We start from the raw sequence: 22,366 nt of genomic DNA, 5'->3' as shown, positions 1-22,366 counted from the left end.
AGGGGGAGACCCTGAGACTGAGGGGTTCTGCAAGGGGGGCAGAAACCCAGTGAAGGGGCACCGGGTCCTGGGAGGGACATGGGGACCAGAGGGAGGTAAGGAGGATCACCGGCCTGCAGAGGGCACTTCGGAGCTGGGACGAGCTAATTCCCAAAGACAACCAGCAGGAGGCGCCGCAGGGGTGAGTCCACACCCTTACAAGTGGGAATTTAGGACCCTAGGGTATTTAGGTTCCTTCAGGTTTAGGCAGCCGCTGAACAGGGGATTTGAGGATCTACGTTCTGGACTTAGGTGTCTAAAGTGGCAGTTAGGCATTTAACTCCGTGTGTGGATCAAGCCTACAGGGACTGCTCCTATTGGCAAAAATACCATTGATATCACTGAAAACAGGATCAGTCCCAGGATGAATGAAAATAAAAGTTAGAGCACCTCTTCTTCCCCAATGCAGAGGATATAAATATATTCAACTACTGTAGGTCTCCAGGTACGACACGAACTGTAAAGTATTTATACTTCTAACATACTTAGAACCAGCACACTGATTTCCACAGAGTTTCTGTAAGATCATTTTTACAAGTTCTGCAGCACCTGGCAGGAACTCTATTATAGCAAAAACTCAAATTAATCAAAGGGCTCTCACAAAAATGGGTGACTGGCAACAATATGGCAGATGAAATTCAATGCTGCTACATGCAAAGTAATGTGAATTTGGGGGAAGAAATCCCAACTATCAATACAAAATGATGGGGTCTAAATTAGCTGTTACCGCTCAAGAAAGCGATCTCGGAGTCACTGTGGATAGTTCTCTGAAAACATCTGCTCAATATGCAGTGGCAGTCAAAAAGCTAACACAATGTTAGGAAACATTAATAAAGGGATAGATAATAAGACAGAAAATATTATAATGTCACTATATAAATCCATGGTACGTCCACATCTTAAATACCATTTGCTGTTCTGGTTGCCCCATCTCAAAAAAAAGATATATTGGGTATACATGAGAAGGGTAACAAAAGTAATTAGGCATTTTGAACAGTTTCCATATGAGGAGAGATTGAAAAGACTTGGACTTTTCAGCTTAGAGAAGAGGCAACTAAGCAGGGATATGAGAGAAGTCTATAAAATCATGAAGGGTGTGAAGAAAGTGAATAGGGAAGTGTTATTTACCCCTTCACATATCACAAGAACCATGGGTCACCCAATTAAATTAATAGGCAGCAGGTTTAAAACAGCATAAGGAATTACTTCTTCACACAATGCAGTCAGCCTGTGGCACTTCTTGCCATGGTATGTTCTGAAGGTTAGATGTATACCTGGGTTCACAAAAACAATTAGATAAGTTCCTGGAGGATAGGTCCATTAATGGCTATTAGCCAGGATAATCAGGCACGCAACCCCCTGTTCTAGGTGTACTGAAACCTCTGACTGCCAGAAGCTGGGGCTGGATTTGCCCTGTTCTCTTCATTTCCTCTGAAGAATCTGACACTGGACACTGCCAGGAGACAGGATACTGGGCTAGATGAGCCATTGGTCTGACCCAGTATGGCCATTCTAATATTCTTTTATAATGACATAACAGTAGGCATAAGAGTTCAGGTGTCTAAAATATAGCTTCACTGTTCAGTTCACAGTGGAAACTTCCAGACAGTAACAACTGGAGCTTTGTACAATGATCAAGTGTTGACTAGATCCCTTATGTAGTAACTAAATTTTTAGTTAATAAAGTATCAGAGGGGTAGCCATGTTAGTCTGGATCTGTAAAAAGTGACCAAGAGTCCTGTGGCGCCTTATAGACTGTTAGTCTACAGGACTCTTTGTTGCTTAGTTAATAAAGTTACTGTTCCACTCAGCATCACTCAGTGGAATATAATTGTCAGGTGCGTTTAGGATGACTGCTATTTCTGCTCTTTATTTATTTGCATTTACCCCATTCACACACAAAACTGCAGTAAGTGAGCAAATTCAGCATACCACTGCACATCTACATTATTTAAAAATCATCATTTTGTGGAGAAGTTTCAATGTTCTACAGAGATGACGATAACTCTGCATTAGTTTTGCATTCATTTAAACTCAGTTCCAGTTTGCAAAGTTTTCTTCACAACTTTTAAAGCTAAGTAATACTTTTTAAAAAAAAATGAAAACTTGCACTCTTCAGACTTTTAACCCCATCATCCCAAGGGTCAGAATTTATACCACAGCTTACATATTTGAAACCATATCTATGCACACAGAATGTCATATATAAGATTAAATTATTACTGGTATCAGTGTGTAAGAGTTAAAGGAAAAGCAACTTCCAATATTTTTGTTGAATAATATATATGTTAATATTAGAGATACAGTGAGTTTCTCCTAATAACCTCCTCTCCCTATCCCCAACCACATTTCCCACCTGCTGCGCCACTAAAAAAAAACAACCCCAAAATCAAATCAGCAGTTTTGGGAGGACTTTGGCTCTTCTATTTTCAGTTAGCAAAATAAAATAAAGTGGAAATGTGAATTACTTTAGCAAATTCGGACCCTTTTGGCATTTTGGGCCAGTGTCTCAGCTTGTGTAACTCAGAACATCTCTATTAACTTCAATGGAGCACACGGATTTATATCAGCTGAGAGTCTGGCATTTAGTATCCATTATAACTTTCAGCATAACATGCAACAACTCTCTTCTCATAGTTAACTACAGACCAACCTGTAGAGTACAAATGTTCAATGACACTTTTTTCCTTGCTACTGGAATTTAGACTGGATACTGGATACAAGTAATTTAGTTGTTACTTTATTTCACAGCATGAGGAATTTACTGATTGCTTACTGTAGCCAAAAACATTTAGATTAGATATTGACACCATCAGCCCTATCTCTTTGCAGAGCACTGTAGCATAATAGTACTTAACATAATTATATTTGGGAAATAAAAATGAGTGTAGGTGTAAAATATGTTCATTCCAGTACTGGGTGATATTTTAAACAATTACAGATGGTGGCGTACTAGCCAGTTATTGACAGCAATATCAGCTTTAGAAAGGATTTTGACAGGTCTCATCATACAATGATTAATTACTGCAAGACATTCCAATTTCCTCTCTCTTTCAGCTCATGGCTCAGGGTAAAATCTGTAGCTCTTATTACACTATACAACACAGGAAATGTCTTTTCACTGCTGTATCCAAGGACCAATCCAAAGTGCAAAAGTCAGTCATATAAGGCCCAGTGTGATAAGTCAATGTTGGAAAGGCATTTCCTCGAGGGATCAAGGAAGGAAGGAAGTTAATGTGGCTTTCCTCTCCATTTTGTATTTGTTTCAAATGACCAACGGCCAGCTTATTTTCTGAGTGTGGCAGGTAGATATTAGTCAAGTCAGCTCTCAGTTATCTGTAAAAAGGCAAGATTGCGGTCAGAGTAAAGACGAGTATAAGAGAAGTATGTAAATCCCCATTTCTTGATTATTTCACCTCCGCTAGAAAAAGAATAAGCAAGAAAACATGATGATAAACAAGGGACTGTATATTTTGAGATGATTATTCTTTAATAAGAAGAGAAATTAAGAATGAAATGTGATCCAAAAGCTTCAGGACCATAAAAAATATGTTTTCTTCTAAGAATGGGTGAAGCTTGGTGGAGCTTTTATTTTGTGTGGGATTATGTGCTGCTTCCTCATGTGAAGGAAAATTGTGAATCAGCACTACTTTTTCTTTCTATCTAAACCAGGATAGGCAGTAGGCAAAATATCAGTGGGTTACTTTTCAGGGACTTCTTTAGTATGGAAACACTCTAGTAACAAGAGGAGAAGGAGATGTGAAGCCTGAATCTTCTCTCATTGAAAATGGGCTCTTTGTGTTTTCTAGATGAAAGGCGAAATGCAACTTGAGTTAATATTTTCTGTCAGAGGCATTGATTCTTGTGTAACGTCAATGTGGTTAAGAGACAGCAGTAAGACTGGCATACATTACTACTGCATTTATTAATTGCATGCAGAAGAGGCACTACCCCGCAATCATGCTTCAGCACATCTAGAGGGGCAGTTTAGTTCTGGGGAAGGGAAGACAGATATGGAAGATCAGAGAGGCAGGTGCAGTGACCAAAAAAGTCTTGCTGGTGATGGGCTCAGCCTGAAGTTTATTTGTGTCCAACAAATAAAATATTGCACATCTGCCAGGAACAACTAAAGAGAAAAATAATAACCTAAGAAATAGGTGGATAATTTCTTACTATTGAAGGGAGAATACAAGACCGAGGGAGGGAGATAAAAGCAAAAGTATAAAAAGAGAGGGGTTTGTGAAAGTCACAAAAATAATTCTTGGACTAGTGACCAACAAAAAATTATGGAAACAACGAGGAGTCTGGTGGCACCTTAAAGCCTAACAGATTTAGCATGGGAAAAAATCTACACGGACACACCCCCAGAGCCCTGACCAGGGGTATTCTATCTCCTACCCAAGATCCATAAACCTGGAAACCCTGGATGCCCCATCATCTCAGGTATTGACACTCTTACAGTAGGATTATCTGGCTATTTGGACTCTCTCCTCAGACCCTACACTACCAGCACTCCCAGCTATCTTCAAGACACCACTGACTTCCTGAGGAAACTACAATGCATTGGTGATCTTCCTGAAAACACCATCCTAGCCACCATGGATGTAGAAACGCTTTACACCAATATTCCACATGAGGATGGACTACAAGCTGTCAGGAACAGTATCCCTGATGAGGCCACAGCACGCCTGGTGGCTGAGCTTTGTAACTTTGTCCTCACCCACAACCATTTCAGATTTGGGGACAACTTATACCTTCAAATCAGTGGCACTGCTATGGGTACCCACATGGCCCCACAGTATGCCAACATTTTTATGGCTGACTTAGAACAATGCTTCCTCAGCTCTCATCCCCCAGCGTCCCTCCACTACTTGTGCTACATTGATGACATCTTCATCATCTGGACCCATGGGAGGGAAGCCCTTGAAGAATTCCACCTGGATTTCAACAATTTCCACCCCACCATTAACCTCAGCCTGGACCAGTCCACACAAGAGATCCACTTCCTGGACACTACGGTGCAAATAAGTGATGGTCACATAAACACCACCCTATACCGGAACCTACTGACTGCTATACTTACCTACATGCCTCCAGCATCCATCCAGGACACATCACATGATCCATTATCTACAGCGAAGCCCTAAGATACAACCTAATTTGCTCCAATCCCTCAGACAGAGACAAACACCTACAAGATCTTTATCAAGCATTCTTAAAACTACAATACCCACCTGGGGAAGTGAGGAAACAGATTGACAGAGCGATATGGGTCCCAGAAATCACCTACTACAGGACAGGCCTAACAAGGAAAATAACAGAACACCACTGGCCATCACATACAGCCCCCAGCTAAAACCTCTCCAGCGCATTATCAACGATCTACAACTTATCCTGGAAAACGATCCCTCACTCTCACAGACCTTGGGAGGCAGGCCAGTCCTCGCTTACAGACAACCACCCAACCTGAAGCAAATACTCACCAGCAACTACACACCACACCACAGAAACACCAACCCAGGAACCTATCCCTGTAGCAAACTTCATTGCCTACTCTGTCCCCATATCTACTCTAGCGACACCATGATAGGACCCAACCACATCAGCCACACCATCAAGGGCTCATTCACCTGCACGTCTACTAATGTTATATATGCCATCATGTGATAGCAATGCCCCTCTGCCATGTACATTGGCCAAACCGGACAGTCCCTACGTAAAAGAATAAATGGACACAAATCGGACATCAGGAATGGTAACATACAAAAGCCAGTAGGTGAACACTTCAATCTCCCTGGACATTCTATAACAGATTTAAAAGTAACTATTCTTGAACAAAAAAACTTCAGAAACAGACTTCAAAGAGAAACCGCAGATCTAAATTCATTTGAAAATTTAACACCATTAATTTGGGCTTGAATAGGAACTGGGAGTGGCTGGCTCATTACAAAATCAGCTTTGCCTCTCCTGGAATTGACACCTCCTCATCTATTATTGGGAGTGGACTACATCCACCTTGATCGAATTGGCCCTGTCAACACTGGTTCTCCACTTGTGAGGTACTCCCTTCTCTTCATGTGACATTATATAATGCCTGCATCTGTAACTTTCACTCCATGCATCTGAAGAAGTGAGGTTTTTTACCCACGAAATCTTATGCCCAAATAAATCTGTTAGTCTTTAAGGTGCCACCAGACTCCTTGTTGTTTTTGTCAATACAGATTAACATGACTGCCCCCAATAAAAAAAAAACAAAACCTATAGGTATTTTGGGGGGGCAATAGTTGTTTTGTTTTCAGTGGTGTAAAATACCCCAGATAATGTGGTTCATTGTTTGCATTATGGGCTAATAGTGGTCACACCTGAACATAGCCTGGGGCTTAGATGCCCAAGCTAGTGTTTATTTCAGAACAGAACACAATGCAATTTTGCCTTCAATTTCAGTGGAAGCAGGCTCAGGTCCACTGACTCCCATACCATGTTTGCTCACATTTGTCAATCATAAACAAATGTCTAACTGGCTTCATGCTACGTTGTCTTAACAACAAAGGATCTGCACTTAGCATTATGTGACAATGATGTTGATACATGTCTTTTAGTTCTTTAATATATCAAATAATTGTTCAAATGCATAGGGAACCCTCATTTAGATATTAGATAGATCATATTCCCCTTATGGAATCAGCAAGCACTTTTGGAATCAGAAGCAAAATAATTTTGAGATAAATATAAATCTGAATGTTTATAAAAGAATCCTATAGAATTTAACAGAAAATGATAGTCTTCCTGTATGTTTTGACCCATCCTTTAGAATTTAATAATTACATCCTAGCTAAAGAATTCTATAGTAGAGTTAAATAAATCTATAGAAGAGATGTTTTCCATTACATTATTTTAATTTTTAGACTACAACCCCCCTGTTAAACGTATGTAGGACTCTATTATTTCATCTTTCTTAAATTCAAGAAAAGGAGTTCCCTCACCCATTTATTTCAGTTCTAAGGATTCAAGTATTCCTCCTCTCTAGTGTCTTAAGCTAATGATGGCACAGGTAGTATGGAAAAAGAGATGAGTTTACAATTAATCTTGTTTTTGGTAGGGTTTTTGTATTTTGACAGCAAGGACATAAGATGGATTGTGTCACGTGCTCTGCCTGAGGACTTTAATAAAATGCACTGAGAAACATGATTTCATCATGATTACAGACCAGTGTTTAACCTTGGATTATCCAACTGAGGCCAGATCCAACTCCCATTGAAGTCAATGTGGCTCAGATCCTCATAGTGCAAATGCTGGCATTCTACAGAAGCTGTTTGGTCCTGGCTAAAAGGAAGGACTTTGAAACTAAATGAGCCATTGTGAAACATCAGAAGACTTTGTTAGCTGCATTCCTTTTCCAATCTATGAAGAGAAAACTTGCTCATGAACTCATGCCATCAGCTTGGGTTCTGGGAAGAAGGGGATAAAAATCCTTGACAAGGAGAAAATTTGTTCTTTTTACTACCTGCACTCTAAACAGGCAATAATCACTAAGCAATAAGCAAAAGACCCCAGCTGGGTTAGCCCTAAATGACATATGGGTTTCTATTATCTTTTGGAATCTAACATTGTAACTCATTGTATAAGTATGTTACATGCTTTAACCTTGTAAATAACGTTCTTACTTCCTTTTCCTAGTTAATAAACGTTTTGTTAGCTTATTATAGAATTGGCTACATGCATTGTCTTTGAGGTCTGGGAGCTGCGGGGGGCCATGCCTGTGGACGGTCAACGTAAACAAAATGTCTCATGGCCTGCCAGCAGCTTACTCTGATGGGCCACGTGCCAAAGGTGGCCGACCCCTGGACTAGTGGCAGTAGACAGTCTTAGACCTGCTGCCCTGCACTACAAATACACAGAGCGGTGGTGGTGGTGGCCACAGCAACAGTGAGTCAATGGACTGTGCTGAGTGGTGGCAGCAGCAGCTTCTCCAAGGCAATGGATGGCTCAGAGTGGTAGCCACAGCTTCCAAGGGTGGATGGCAGAGAGCAGTGGCAGAGCTAGATGACTTGGGCTGGAACCACAGAGAAAGCAGTCTACCAAACAGGTGTGGGCATCCCAACCCATTAATGATTGTTGACTAGAAGATGGCAATCCTGGGTTCTTTTAAAAGAGGCAATAATCACTAAGCAATAAGCAAAAGACCCCAGCTGGGTTAGCCCCAAATGACATATGGGTTTCTATTATCTTTTGGAGTCTAAGACTGTAACTCATTTGTGTGTGTGTTACCTGCTTTAACCTTGTAAATACTCTCTTACTTCCTTTTCCTAGTTAATAAACCTTTAGTTAGCTTATTATAGGATTGGCTACATGTATTGTCTTTGGTTTGAGGTCTTGGGAGCAACTGATCTACTGTAAGTGGATATTGTGATTTTTGGTATAAGGCACCATCTGTCACAAAGGCAAGCTTGCCAGGATTGATAAGACAGACCAGTGTGCCCAAGGGGACTGTCTGTGATTCCACAGTAAGACTGTTCTAGTGCTTTAGGAATTCACACTTGTTACATGGTTGATGAAATCTAGTTATAGAACATACAGCTATTTTCAGGTTTTCAACCTTCTTCTTGACAAGTCTGCCCTGAGCTTGGCACTCATAGTCGTGAGCCACTCCAGACAGTGTGACAGTACCATCTGGAGCTTCTTCATGCCATTCACTTTCTGCCCCAGAGACAGTGCATTGCAATTTTCAAATTTGTGATCAGGTCCATATCCAACTGGAAAAGGCAAAGTCTCCTGGCCTGCAAAGATGGTGAAAGGTACTTTTGACTAGTGTAATGATGATATATTTTATTAATAGCATTAGTTAGTAAAATTATTATTCATAATAATAATATCTATCTCCATACAATTATCAGGACCCTTGGCATAGTTAGGCCTAAGTCTACAGCAGATATTGCTTCTGTGTTTCACACAAGAGGCTTAGGTTGGCTAATATAACATCTAACTAACAAAAGTAAATCCATTTATTTATGTGTGAATATCAGTAACAACATAGCAGAATTTTCAGAAGCCTTCACAATCCATTATTATTTTTGAGCACTCAGCAGCTGATCTTAGAGTGATCTGCCATGCAGCATCTTTCCATCTCCTCGCTGGTCAATCCCTTCAGAAACAGACTTCAAAGAGAAACAGCAGAACTAAAATTTGTTTGCAAATTTAACACCATTACTTTAGTCTGGAGAAGAGAAGACTGCGAGGGGACATGATAACAGTTTTCAAGACCATAAAAGGTTGTTACAAGAAGGAGGGAGAAAAATTGTTCTTCTTAACCTCTGAGGATAGGACAAGAAGCAATGGGCTTAAATTGCAGCAAGACAGGTTTAGGCTGAACATTAGGAAAAACTAACTGTCAGGGTGCTTAAGCACTGGAATAAATTGCCTAGGGAGGTTGTGGAATCTCCATCACTGGAGATTTTTAAGAGTAGGTTAGACAATCATCTGTCAGGAATTGTCTAGATAATACTTAGTCCTTCCATGAGTGCAGCGGACTGGACTAGATGACCTCTCGAGGTCTCTTCCAGTCCTATGAGTCTATGATTTAGAACATACTGACCATTCAGACAGTTGAAGCCTTCTACCACCTCCAGTGTGGTTAACAGAACTGGGATTTCCCCATAAAATGACTCTTCTACTGTGGCTTCCTGATCTCCTTGAGAGGAGTGCCTCTGGATGCATCTTCATGTACACCCTCAGAGTTAAGGATCTCTCTATCCAATACAGATCTCTTCCAGGCTTTCCAAAGACCAGAGATTGTACTGTTTTGCCCACTGATTTCAATATCTGCTTAGTAACACCCAGTTTTGTTTTTTCTGTATCCATGCTATATCTAGATGACATTCAGCATGTTAGGATCATTTCTATCTGCCTTTTTCCTCTGCAGAGAGGTCTTCCTTTTAGCAGAAGTTTGGTTGTGGCTTTACCATGCAGCTTTACTGTGTTCCTGCATTATTAGATTTGGGGTAGGGCAGCTCTTAATTTCAACTGGCTGATGTCCCTCCTGGCTCAATCAATCTTTCTCTTGTCCTGGTTGTGCCCTGCATGATTCTAACTCCTTTTTTTCTGCTGACTGCTTCAGTCTTCAAGGTCACCAGCTCTTTATCTTTAGCCATGCTGGACTTCAATTCCAGTTAGACCTTAAGCAAGTTCTAGAGCAGGGGTGGGCAAACCTTTTGGCCTGAGGGTCATGTGTCAGGTTGGATCACAGAATCCCCCTTGGGAGTTGCCACCTGATGTCCAAGACTACTTCTACCTCTGCCTTTTCTGTCAGCTTGGGGCCCCAGCACTCCGTCCTGCTGAGCCAGACACTTCCGTCTCTCCAACAAAGACCCAGGGTCTGAATTACTTGCCTCAAAGCTGCAGATTTACCTGAAAGCAGCTAACAGAAGTGTTCTTATCTTTAACACTCAGATGTCCAACTCCCAATGGGGTCTAAACCCAAATAAATCCGTTTTACCCTGTATAAAGTTTATGCGGGGTAACCTCATGAATTGTTCACTCTCTATAACACTGATAGAGAGATATGCACAGCTGTTTGCTCCCCCAGGTATTAATACATACTCTGGGTCAATTAATAAGTAAAAAGTGATTTTATTTAATACAGAAAGTAGAATTTAAGTTTCAGAGTAGCAGCCATGTTAGTCTGTATCCGCAAAAAGAACAGGAGTACTTGTGGCACCTTAGAGACTAACAAATTTATTAGAGCATAAGCTTTCGTGGACTACAGCCCACTTCTTTGGATGCATACAGTGTGGAATAAATATTGAGGAGATATATATACACACATACAGAGAGCATGAACAGGTGGGAGTTGTCTTACCACCTCTGAGAGGCCAATTAAGTAAGAGAAAAAAAAACTTTTGAAGTGATAATCAAGATAGCCCAGTACAGACAGTTTGATAAGAAGTGTGAGAATACTTACAAGGGGAGATAGATTCAATGTTTGTAATGGCTCAGCCATTCCCAGTCCTTATTCAATCCTGAGTTGATTGTGTCTAGTTTGCATATCAATTCCAGCTCAGCAGTCTCTCGTTGGAGTCTGTTTTTGAAGTTTTTCGGTTGTAATATAGCCACCCGCAGGTCTGTCATTGAATGACCAGACAGGTTAAAGTGTTCTCCCACTGGTTTTTGAGTATTATGATTCCTGATGTCAGATTTGTGTCCATTAATTCTTTTGCGGAGAGACTGTCCGGTTTGGCCAATGTACATGGCAGAGGGGCATTGCTGGCACATGATGGCATATATCACATTGGTAGATGTGCAGATGAACGAGCCCCTGATGGTATGGCTGATGTGATTAGGACACTAAACTATCTAAACTGCTACATGCCACAAGCAGCCACAACAGTAGTTCCCTTAACCCACCCAGCAATATTGTTAATCTTTCCAGCTATACTCTTAGCCCAGCAGAAGAGTCTGTCCTATCTCGGGGCCTCTCCTTTTGTCCCTCCAGACCCATGAATATGATACAGTTCTGCGGTGACCTAGAATCCTACTTTCGACGTCTCCGACTCAAAGAATATTTCCAACACATCTCTGAACAGCATACTAACGCACAGAATCCCCCCTACCAGCACTACAAAAAAAAGGATTCTGCGTGGACTCCTCCGGATGGTCGAAACAACAGACTGGATTTCTACATAGATTACTTCCGTCAACGTGCAAAGGCTGAAATTGTGGAAAAGCTACATCACTTGCCACATAACCTCAGCAATGCTGAACACAACGCCATCTACAGCCTCAGAAACAACCCTGACATCATAATCAAAAAGGCTGACAAAGGAGGTGCTGTCGTCATCATGAATAAATTGGAATATGACCAAGAGGCTGCTAGACAGCTCTCTAACACCACATTCTACAGGCCATTATCCTCTGATCCCACTGAGGATTACCTAAAGAAACTATACCATCTGCTAAAAAAACTCCCTGACAAAGCACAGGAACAAATCTGTACAGACACATGCCTAGAACCCCGACCAGGGGTATTCTATTTGCTACCCAAGATCCATAAACCTGGAAATCCTGGACGCCCCATCATCTCAGGCATTGGCACCCTAACATCAGGCTTGTCTGGTTATGTGGACTCTCTCCTCAGACCCTACGCTACCAGCACTCCCAGCTATCTTCGAGACACCACTGACTTCCTGAGGAAACTACAATCCATCGGTGATCTTCCAGAAAACACCATCCTGGCCACTATGGACGTAGAAGCCCTCTACACCAATATTCCACACAAAGATGGACTACAAGCTATCAGGAACAGTATCCCCGATAATGTCACAGCTAACCTGGTGGCTGAACTTTGTGATTTTGTCCTCACCCACAACTATTTCACATTTGGGGACAATATATACTTTCAAGTCAGCGGCACTGCTATGGGTACCCGCATGGCCCCACAATATGCCAAAATTTTTCTGGCTGACTTAGAACAACGCTTCCTTAGCTCTCGTCCCCTAACGCCCCTACTCTACTTACGCTACATTGATGACATCTTCATCATCTGGACCCATGGAAAAGAAGCCCTTGAGGAATTTCATCATGATTTCAATAATTTCCATCCCACCATCAACCTCAGCCTAGATCAATCCACACAAGCGGTCCATTTCCTGGACACTACTGTGCTAATAAGCGATGGTCACATAAATACCACCCTATACCGGAAACCTACTGACCACTACACTTATTTACATGCCTCCAGCTTCCATCCAGGACACACCACACGATCCATTGTCTACAGCGAAGCTCTAAGATATAACCGCATTTGCTCCAATCCCTCAGATAGAGACAAGCACCTACAAGATCTCTATCAAGCATTCTTAAAACTACAATACCCACCTGCTGAAGTGAAAAAACAGATTGACAGAGCCAGACAAGTACCCAGAAGTCACCTCCTACAAGACAGGCCCAACAAAGAAAATAACAGAACACCACTAGCTGTCACCTTCAGCCCCCAACTAAAACCTCTCCAGCGCATCATCAGAGATCTACAACCTATCCTGAAAGATGATCCTTTACTCTCACAGATCTTGGGAGACAGACCTGTCCTCGCTTACAGACAACCCCCCAACCTAAAGCAAATACTCACCAGCAACCACACATCACTGAACAAAACCACTGACCCAGGAACCTATCCTTGTAACAAAGCCTGATGCCAACTCTGTCCACATATCTATTCAAGTGACATCATCATAGGACCTAATCACATCAGCCATACCTTTCTGACTCACCAATTCCACCATCGCTCTTTTGAGTATACCTGGTTTGCCTGATTCTGGGGTCTCCTTTTTTCCTCTTGTTGCTACTCATTTCTCTGAGAGGGCAATGCCATTTTAAATGCCCTTCCACCCTGCAGGCAAAATATATCACCATTCCCTTTCTTTGATAATGAGCAGAGTATCCCCCGGGACCCTTGCAGTATCTCTCATGCCCCCTGTTGCCCTGAGTCACTTTTGCCATCATGGTTTGTATAGAGGCAGGTCATTCCAGTATGTCCAAAGTGCCCACAGGCATTGCATTTTCTTAACTAGGCTTCATGCCTCTTAGGCCCTGGAGTGAGTTTCTATGGCTCTTCCTGTAGTTTACCTCAGCAACTCTGTCTTTTCCCTACTTATTCACTCAAGGGAAAGCCTTTCTTAAGTGTCCCATCTGTCCACAGACATAACATCTCCTTAGCCAGGCCTCAGGCCTCCAGCCCACTGGATCCCTTTTGTCTACCCAGTAACTGCAAACATTTATGCTTCTTTTCTGCAGGATCCATAACTAGTACTACTGCTGTTCCTCTAGCCTGACTAGCCACTGTTGCAATTCCAGCCACACCGGCAAACTGCCTCCACTTGGTGGGCCCGTCCGACCCCTTTCCTTTTGATTCCTGCGACAGCCAGGCTTATTTGGATGCTGTCATGGTTGCTGAGCTTCCTGCCAAGCCGGAGACAGATGCTTCTGGAGTCGCTGTTGTTGCTGAAGCTGAAGTACATCCAGGAATACAGCCTGCTGTTGTTGGGGGGCCTGCTGGGCCTCTTGTTGCCCTTTGGCTAGTACTCGCTGAGTTTCAGCAGCGCTGAGCTGCTCCTGGAATAGAACTCTGTTCAGCTCCTCCATTGTCCCCTTTTTTCTAAGTTGTGACTGGGTGCACTCGCCTCTCATCAGCACCTCCTGTCAGGTGGGTGCGATCCTGTCCTCTTTCTTTCCACTTTTGGCACTCCCATCAGCTCACTAGGCAGGTCCTCAGTGGCTCTCTGCCCCAGCACGCCACTGGGGTGGTTGTGGTAAGAAATCGTTCACTAGATGGTCCGTCTTCCCTTTCCTGTCCCTTAATCCTTTAAATTTTAGCCATCTGCTTGGGCCTCTAAACAAGCCTTGCTCCCTTCTCTGGACTTAAGCCACTTTCCCAGTGGCCTATAGAAGCACCCAGGTCCTCCCATTACTCTGAGTCCCAATCCAGGAACCCCACGAACAGCAGCCATGTACTGCTTCCCTTAATAATTGCTGCTGCACTCTCTGGGACCTGGTACTCTTTATATACCTTGCACTGTTCTAGGTACACTCTTGATTGGCTATTATTGCCTGTTCAGTAGATTCACTTCCTGACTAATCTCATGCCTATATACTCAGGTATGAAACATGTATCCATTCATGATGTCAGCTCTCATTACTGTTCAGTCCCCTTATTATAAATGAAGGGGGGGGGGAGGGTGTAACTCCCTTTTATGGACACCCAGCCAGACAGTTAGCTATAAAATCCCTGTTAGTATCTGTTCTCTACTTGCTTTACCTGTAAAGGGTTAAAAAGTCCATAGGTAAAAGGAAGGGAGTGGGCACCTGACCAAAAGAAGGCTAGAACTTTTTAAAATTGGGAAAAAACTTCCCCCTTTGTCTGGCTGGTTATTCTCCAGGGGAGCAGGGACAGAGTTGGAACGATGCTGTAAAAACTTGTGCCAGGTATGAAAATCATCAAATCATACCTAGAAACTACTCATTTGTAACCCCAGATATGTAAGTAGATCAGGAAATGTCTAGGAAGATGCAATTAGGTTTATCTCTTTTATTTCTTTATGGCTTGTGGACTCCTCTGTGCTAACCCCAGGTGCTTTTGTTTTGCTTGTAACCTTTAAGCTGGACCTCAAGAGAGCTATCTCGATGCTTAATTTTCGTAATTTTTTTTAATCTAGCAAAAAGCCTAAGTTCCAAATATATTTCCTTTCTTTTTGTTTTCATAAAATTTACCTTTTTTTAAGAACAGTATTGGATTTTTGTGTCCTAAGAGATTAGTGCATATGTTGTTTAATTAGCTCGTGGCAACAGCTGATTTCCTTTGTTTTCTTCCTCAGCTCTTCCCTGGGTTCTCAAAGGGGTTTTTGGCACTTGGGTGGTGGCAGCATCTACCCATCCAAGGTCAGAAAAAAGCTGTAACCTTGGGAGTTTAATACCAGCCTGGAGTGGCCAGTATTAATTTTTAGAATCCTTGCGGGCCCCCAACGTCTGCTGTCGAAGTGCCAGAGTGGGGAACCAGCTTTGACACCCCTTTAAACAAAATCCCATCTTGCATATAGAGCTCATCCCTCATCTGGTAATATATGGTGACCTCCCCTGAGACTTGCTTCCTGGAGTAGGAACTGTTATTACTATTGGTAGCATTATGATCTGTCTTATGTTGGATTTCCTGGAGCCCTTCATCTGAGATGTGGAGGTATTGTAGTTCATTGGTAAACTATCTCCTGTTCCATAGATCCAATGGCGGTGTACTCTGGAAGGTATGTCTTACTCAGTGTATCTGCTACCAGTAGTGACTTTCCTGGTCAGTACCTTATGTTCATAATACAGTGCTGGATTCTCAGTAACATGTATTACGGTTGCATGGGTGCACTCAGCAGTGGCTTAATCATGATGCTTTCTAATGGCTTGAGTTCAGACTGCATATCCACTTAATGCTCAAAGATGAATTGGTGGAATCATTCCATATCAAAGAGCACTGACAGTAGATCCTTTTCTGTCTATATCCCCTTTTTGTGTCTGTCAGTCACTGGAATCCCTTCACATCCTTTGGTCTGGACATTTTTTAATGGCTCTCAGTTTCTCATAGTTCTAGCCAGAGTCCATCAGAAATCAACAGATGTCTGTAGGGGACCTCAGTTCTTCTCAGCTTCAGCTCATTGTCATTCAGCCTAACATTCCACTCTTGGCACCTGTTTAAGGAGTTGTCGTCACAGCTTGGTATCATGATTCTGGATTGCTTCTTTCTTGACCTTTCCTACAGTACTACAATATGTCATCAGCAAGAATGTCATCAGCTACTGGGAGTTCCTTTAGTGCCTGGTTTACACTGGAACATTTCTGGGGCTGGGTTGATGTGCCTAGGCATTTGTAGCCATTGGTACCTGTCCAAAGGTGTGGAAGGTTGTCAGGTGGCTGGATGGCTCATCTGGCTCAATATGCCATAAGCCATTCTTGACATCACATACAATGAACACTTTTGCCCTGGATAAATCAGGTAATATGTCCACAAAGATTGCTGATGGGTTGTGATTTCTTTTCAATGCTCTGTTAAGTGGTTTTGGATCAATGCAGATCCTCAGTTTACCTGAAGGTTTTCTCATCAGTACGAGGCTGCTGTGAATTCTGTGCTATTTCAACAGGTGCAATGATGATTCATCTTTGCAAGTTGCCCTCTAAGTGTCCATCTCCTTGAAATATGTTCTTACACTCGGTTAGAATCCTGGATAGGGCCCATGGTGACTGTTCATCTTACTCTCTTGCATTGAGGATAGTCTAGTGTTGCACTGTGAGTGAACGCGTGGCTTGCACTGCCTTGTAGACCAGAGTGTGATGTGCTCCTGTGTGTCATCTACAATAAACTCCAAGTGATAATGTCTTTGGTTTCTTATTGACAGCCTGCATTTGCCCAGTGGCCTCAGAATGGTTTTGTTGTGTATCACCGTCATTTCATCACATTTCTCCAGTCTAATATTGCCGCTTATCAAAATTGTTGGGATTATACTGCAGCTAGCTCCACAATCCAGCAAGAATTGAATTGGTCATTGATCTAAGAGCATAGTGCAAGTGTGGCAGTTGCATGACTGTCAGACTTTCTTCAGTGTGTGTATATGGAGAGTGTTTGTATCTGCTGAAGTCAAACTGCAGATATTCTTTTCATTAGAATTTCTGCATCATCCCACCGCTCTAGTCCAAATGTTGCAGATTGTATGGATGGTTTTATCCAGTTGAATAGAAAATTACATTCAGCTAAAACAAATGGTTGACTTTTCAAGCCTTTAACTAAAATTGATATATTTAGTTATAAAACATGATGTCACTTTTTCCTCATGAAGAATTTTTATTTAATTCTACAAAATTGAGTTTCCCATGGACTACAAGTGTGATAAATGTACAATGTCCTCATATACAGTACATCTATGAATTGTATCCAGCTATAATTCTAGTAGTCTTAATACCTTTGTTTCACTTTTGAATATGTTTTATACTAGCACTTTTGTCTTATAGCTTTGTTGTTTCAAAAATAGAACTAATTTATGTTAAATAATGATAACAGACTGATATAACTTGGAAAATTGCTAAGAACCTGCTTTTTTACTTATTTATCAAATAAGGAACTGCTGTTTAATGGCTTGCTGTCCAGAGGATTATAGTTTCCTATCTCTTTACAAGCAAAGACCAGAGCCATTTGTCTCCAGAAGACAGGGGAATTATAAATTCCTGGCTCTGTGCCTAGTGTTGGTGAATGAATGACTACTAAATATATACAGCTGAACTCTGAAATCTAGTGTACATTGTTTAGCAACAGCTATAGAGCTCTGTGTCATAGTACCTGGCAGTGGCTATACAGAGAAAAACTTCCAAATCATTATTTTTTCTAAAGTGATGACCCCCTTGGGAGTATCTTGGAAAGAATTCTGTCTGAGTAATGTGTATTAGGGGGTTTGGTGCCATTCCCACCCAGATTTTAAGAAAAATATACATGAATGTCCTTGCATACTTTACTGTTTTGCAAATGGAACTAGAGGTTGAGAAGTTCTTCAGAGAATCTTCAAAATGCAATAAATGACTTTGTAGTTATTATACTTTCAATCTTTGTCTTAATATTTCTTATATGTATTAAAAAGATTTGTTTTCAGATTTGAAAATATTCAAGAAACAAAGGGATTCAGGAAGGTAATATAAAGAAGTCAGCATTAGCATCATTTCAAAATTTAGTTTTATTAGTTAAATTATCAGGCTGAGTGTTACTCTCATTTGCCATCGAGTTCAGTGTTTGTGCCCTCTCTCAAATGGGAGTCTTCACTTTTGTATTTCTGATGGAAATGTTTGTGCCTAAAAGATTTAATACTGTAGGTTTCATTATACTCTGAAGTACTTCCTGTCTGTGTCACTTCTGGATTATCACTAATAAAAGACTTACCTTCATTGCAGTCACATGCAGCTGCCAGCTCTCTGTGCTCTTCTCTGCTGTGGCCTGAACCATAATGTGAAATATGGTCAGAACTGCACCCCACCTCTAGGAGAAAACAAAGGGAAAGGAAGAAAGAGTAAGTGAAACTACTCAGTAGTGAGTGTTTGTTCTCACTGTACATCCTTAGTCTCTAAGGATAGAACGAGAAGCAATGGGCTTAAACTGCAGCAAGGGAGGTTTAGGTTGGACATTAGGAAAAAGTTCCTAACTGTCAGGGTGTTTAAACACTGGAATAAATTGCCTAGGGAGGTTGTGGAATCTCCATCTCTGGAGATATTTAAGAGTAGGTTAGATAAATGTCTATCCGGGATGGTCTAGACAGTATTTGGTCCTGCCATGAGGGCAGGGGACTGGACTCGATGACCTCTCGAGGTCCCTTCCAGTCCTAGAATCTATGAATCTATGTGCACTAGAGCAGTCCCCAGAACAGCCTATGACATAGAACAGAATCATGGGATTGTTGTAGGAATAGGAGAAGGGAAAGAGACTGTTTTGGAAATTGTCAAAGAAGCCTAAAAAAATCAAGGAAAGTTAGTCACCTTGCAATTTATAGGTGTAATTTATTAGACCCTCACACATTTCCATGTTGCTACGTGTACACTTTCTTTTCTGCCCAGCAAAAACAGCTGTCTATCCCCATTTCTCAGCAAATATTTATTAGCAGAATACTAGAGTACACTTTTAAAAAATCCATAAACAAAGTACATTTTATGCCTTTCTTTTTTAAATTTTTGTTTACTAATACATGAAATTCAGAAATTCAGAATAAACCTCTAAGTCATTAATGCAGATTGATTAAGTTCTTTTGGACGAGATTACTGCTCTAGTACCCTTAAATAAAAAGCTGCAAAAGTGGCAGGAGAAAGCCACTCTGGGAGTATCACATGAAGAGAAAGACAGATAGGAGAGCCTTCAACAAAGGAAGTCATGGTGATCTCGGAGATAGTCAATATCAATAAAATAGACTTCAATAATGAAAAATAGTTCCTAGTTGTGATGTGTTACTCAGTGCTGAAGACTGACAGCAATATGCAGAGCTAAATGGCTCTAATGTCACTGAGGAGAAATCAAGGCCAGGTTTGATTCTTGCTCCCACAGGGGGAGCTGAAGGTATGAAGAGCTGGAGTTTCTTTGACTTTGGTTTGCTTTTGAATTTCTTGATTCTCTCTTGCTACCTGTTCCACCTTCCTTCAACTTAGCATATTAGTGATGCCATGGTTTATTGCTCCCTATAATGGTACTTGAATTTTTATGGATTATTGCCTGCTTGGGTAATAGTGCAAATAATGCATGTTCATTTTTGATTATTTGACTAAATAATGCCCAATGAAATTTCAACAAAGTAAAAAATCCCAAAGATGTATACGTGCACAGGCACAAGCTATCATGTTTACCTACAATGGAATTGGTAGGTAAGATCCCATGGGAAGCAAGTCTAAGGGGAAAAACAGTTCAAGAGAGTTGGCAGTTTTTCAAAGCGACATTATTAAAGGCACAAGAGAAATCTATCCCACTGTGTAAGAAATACAGAAAATATGGCAAGAGACCGCCATGGCTTAACCAGGAGATCTTCAATGATCTGAAACTCCAAAAAGTCCTACAAAAAGTGGAAATATAAACAAATAACATAAGTATGTAGGGACAAAATTAGAAAGGTCAGGTCACAAAATGAGACTAAACTAACTAGAGACATAAGGGGTAACAAGAAAACATTCTACAAATTCATGAGAAGCAAGAGGAAGACCAAGGACAGGGTAGGCTCATTACTCAATGGTGGGGGAGGAGGAGGAGGGGGCAATAGCAGACAGTGTGGAAATGGCAGAAGTGCAAAATGACTTTTTGGTGTCAATATTCACCAAAAAGTCATTAACAATTTGACATCTAATTTAAAATGAAAATGAGAGAGGGAAAGAACAAGTTAAAAATTACTTAGGCAAGTTACATGTCTTCAAGTCACCAGGGCCTGATAAAATACCTCCTAGAATACTCAAGGAGCTGACTGAGGAGATATCTGAGCCATTAGCGATTATCTTCTAAAAGTCATGGAAGACGTTGAGATTCCAGACAACTGGAAAAGGGTGAATATAGTACCAATCTATAAAATAAGGACAACCCTGAAAATTAGAGACCAGTCATCTTAACTTCCTTACCTGGAAAGATAATGGAGCAAATAATTAAGCAATCAATTTGCAAACACCTAGAGTATAATAAGGTGACAAGTAACAGAATGGATTTGTCAAGAACAAATTCTGTCAAACCAATCTGATAGCTTTCTTGGTCAGGGTAACAAGGCTTGTGGATATGGGGGAAGTGGGTAGATGTGGTATATTTTGACTTTTGTAAGGCTTTTGATACTGTCTTGAAAGACCTTATCATAAACAAATTAGGGAAATACAACCTAGGTGGAATTACTATAAGTTACAGGCTGGAAAACTGTTCCCAGAGAGTAGTTATCAGCAGTTCACAGTCAAGCTGGAAGGGTATATCTAGTGGAGCCCCACAGGGACCAGTTTTGCACCCAGTTCTGTTCAGTATCTTCATCAGTGATTTAGATAATGACATAGAGAGTAAACTTATGCAGTTTGTGGACAATATCAAGCTGGGAGGGGTTGCAAGTGCTTTGGAGTATAGGACTAAAATTCAAAAGGAGCTGGACAAACTGGAGAAATGGTCTGAAGTAAATAGGATGAAATTCAACAAGGACAAATGCAAAGTACTCGATTTAGGAAGGAACAATCAGTTGCACATACAAAATGGGATATGACTGCCTAGGAAGGAGTACTGTGGAAAGGGATTTGCAAGTCATAGTGGATCTCAAGCTAAGCATGAGTCAACAGTGTAACACTGTTGCAAAAAAAGCAAACATCATTCTGGGATGTATTAGCAGGAGTGTGGTAGGCAAGACATGAGACGTAATTCTTTCTCTCTACTCCATGCTAATTAGATCTCAGCTGGATAATCTCACCCATTCTGGGTGCCACATTTCAGGAAAGTTGTGGACAAATTGGAGAAAATCCAGAGAAGAGCAACAAAAATGACTAAAGATCTAGAAAACATGACCTATGAGAGAAGATTGAAAAAAACTTTGTTTAGTCCAGAGAAGGGAAGACTGAGGGGGGACATGATAACAATTTTCAAGTACATAAAGAGTTGTTACAAAAAGGAGGGAGAAAAAATGTTCTCCTTAACGCTTAACTCCTTAAGGTTGAGGATCTATCAAGACATCTAGATAGACTTATGTGTAGTGCTGGGAAGGAGCCGGTGTTCGTGGTACATGTAGGTATCACTGACATAGGGAAGGATAGGATAGAGGTCCTGGATGCCAGATTTAGGCTGCCAGGTAAGAGATTGAAGTCCAGGACCTCCATGGTCGCATTCTCTGAGATGTTCCCAGTTCCACGCGCAGGGCCAGTTAGACAGCCAGAACTGCAAAGTCTTAATGTGTGGATGAGACAATGATGTAGGGAGGAGGGGTTTAGATTTATTAGGAACTGGGGAAACTTTTGGGAAGGGGAGCCTATACAGGAAGGATGGGCTCCACCTAAACCAAAATGGAACCAGATTGCTGGCACTTAACATGAAAAAGGTCATAGAGCAGTTTTTAAACTAAGGGCTGGGGGAAAGCTGACAGGTGCAGAGGAGCACATGGTTCAGACATCCCTTAGGGGAGGATCTATTAATAGGAATCTCTATGTCCTAGTGAGGATGAGAGGATGGAAAATGATAAAATACAGGAAGAGTCAGATCAGAAACAGTCAAATAAAAAAAGAGTCCCATTCAATTACATTGTGAAATGGCAGACAGCTAAAATGAGACAAGTTTTTAAAG

Source organism: Chrysemys picta, chromosome 2 (genome assembly GCF_011386835.1).
Source record: "Chrysemys picta bellii isolate R12L10 chromosome 2, ASM1138683v2, whole genome shotgun sequence".
Lineage (NCBI taxonomy): Eukaryota > Metazoa > Chordata > Testudines > Emydidae > Chrysemys > Chrysemys picta.
This window is presented reverse-complemented; position numbering follows the sequence as displayed.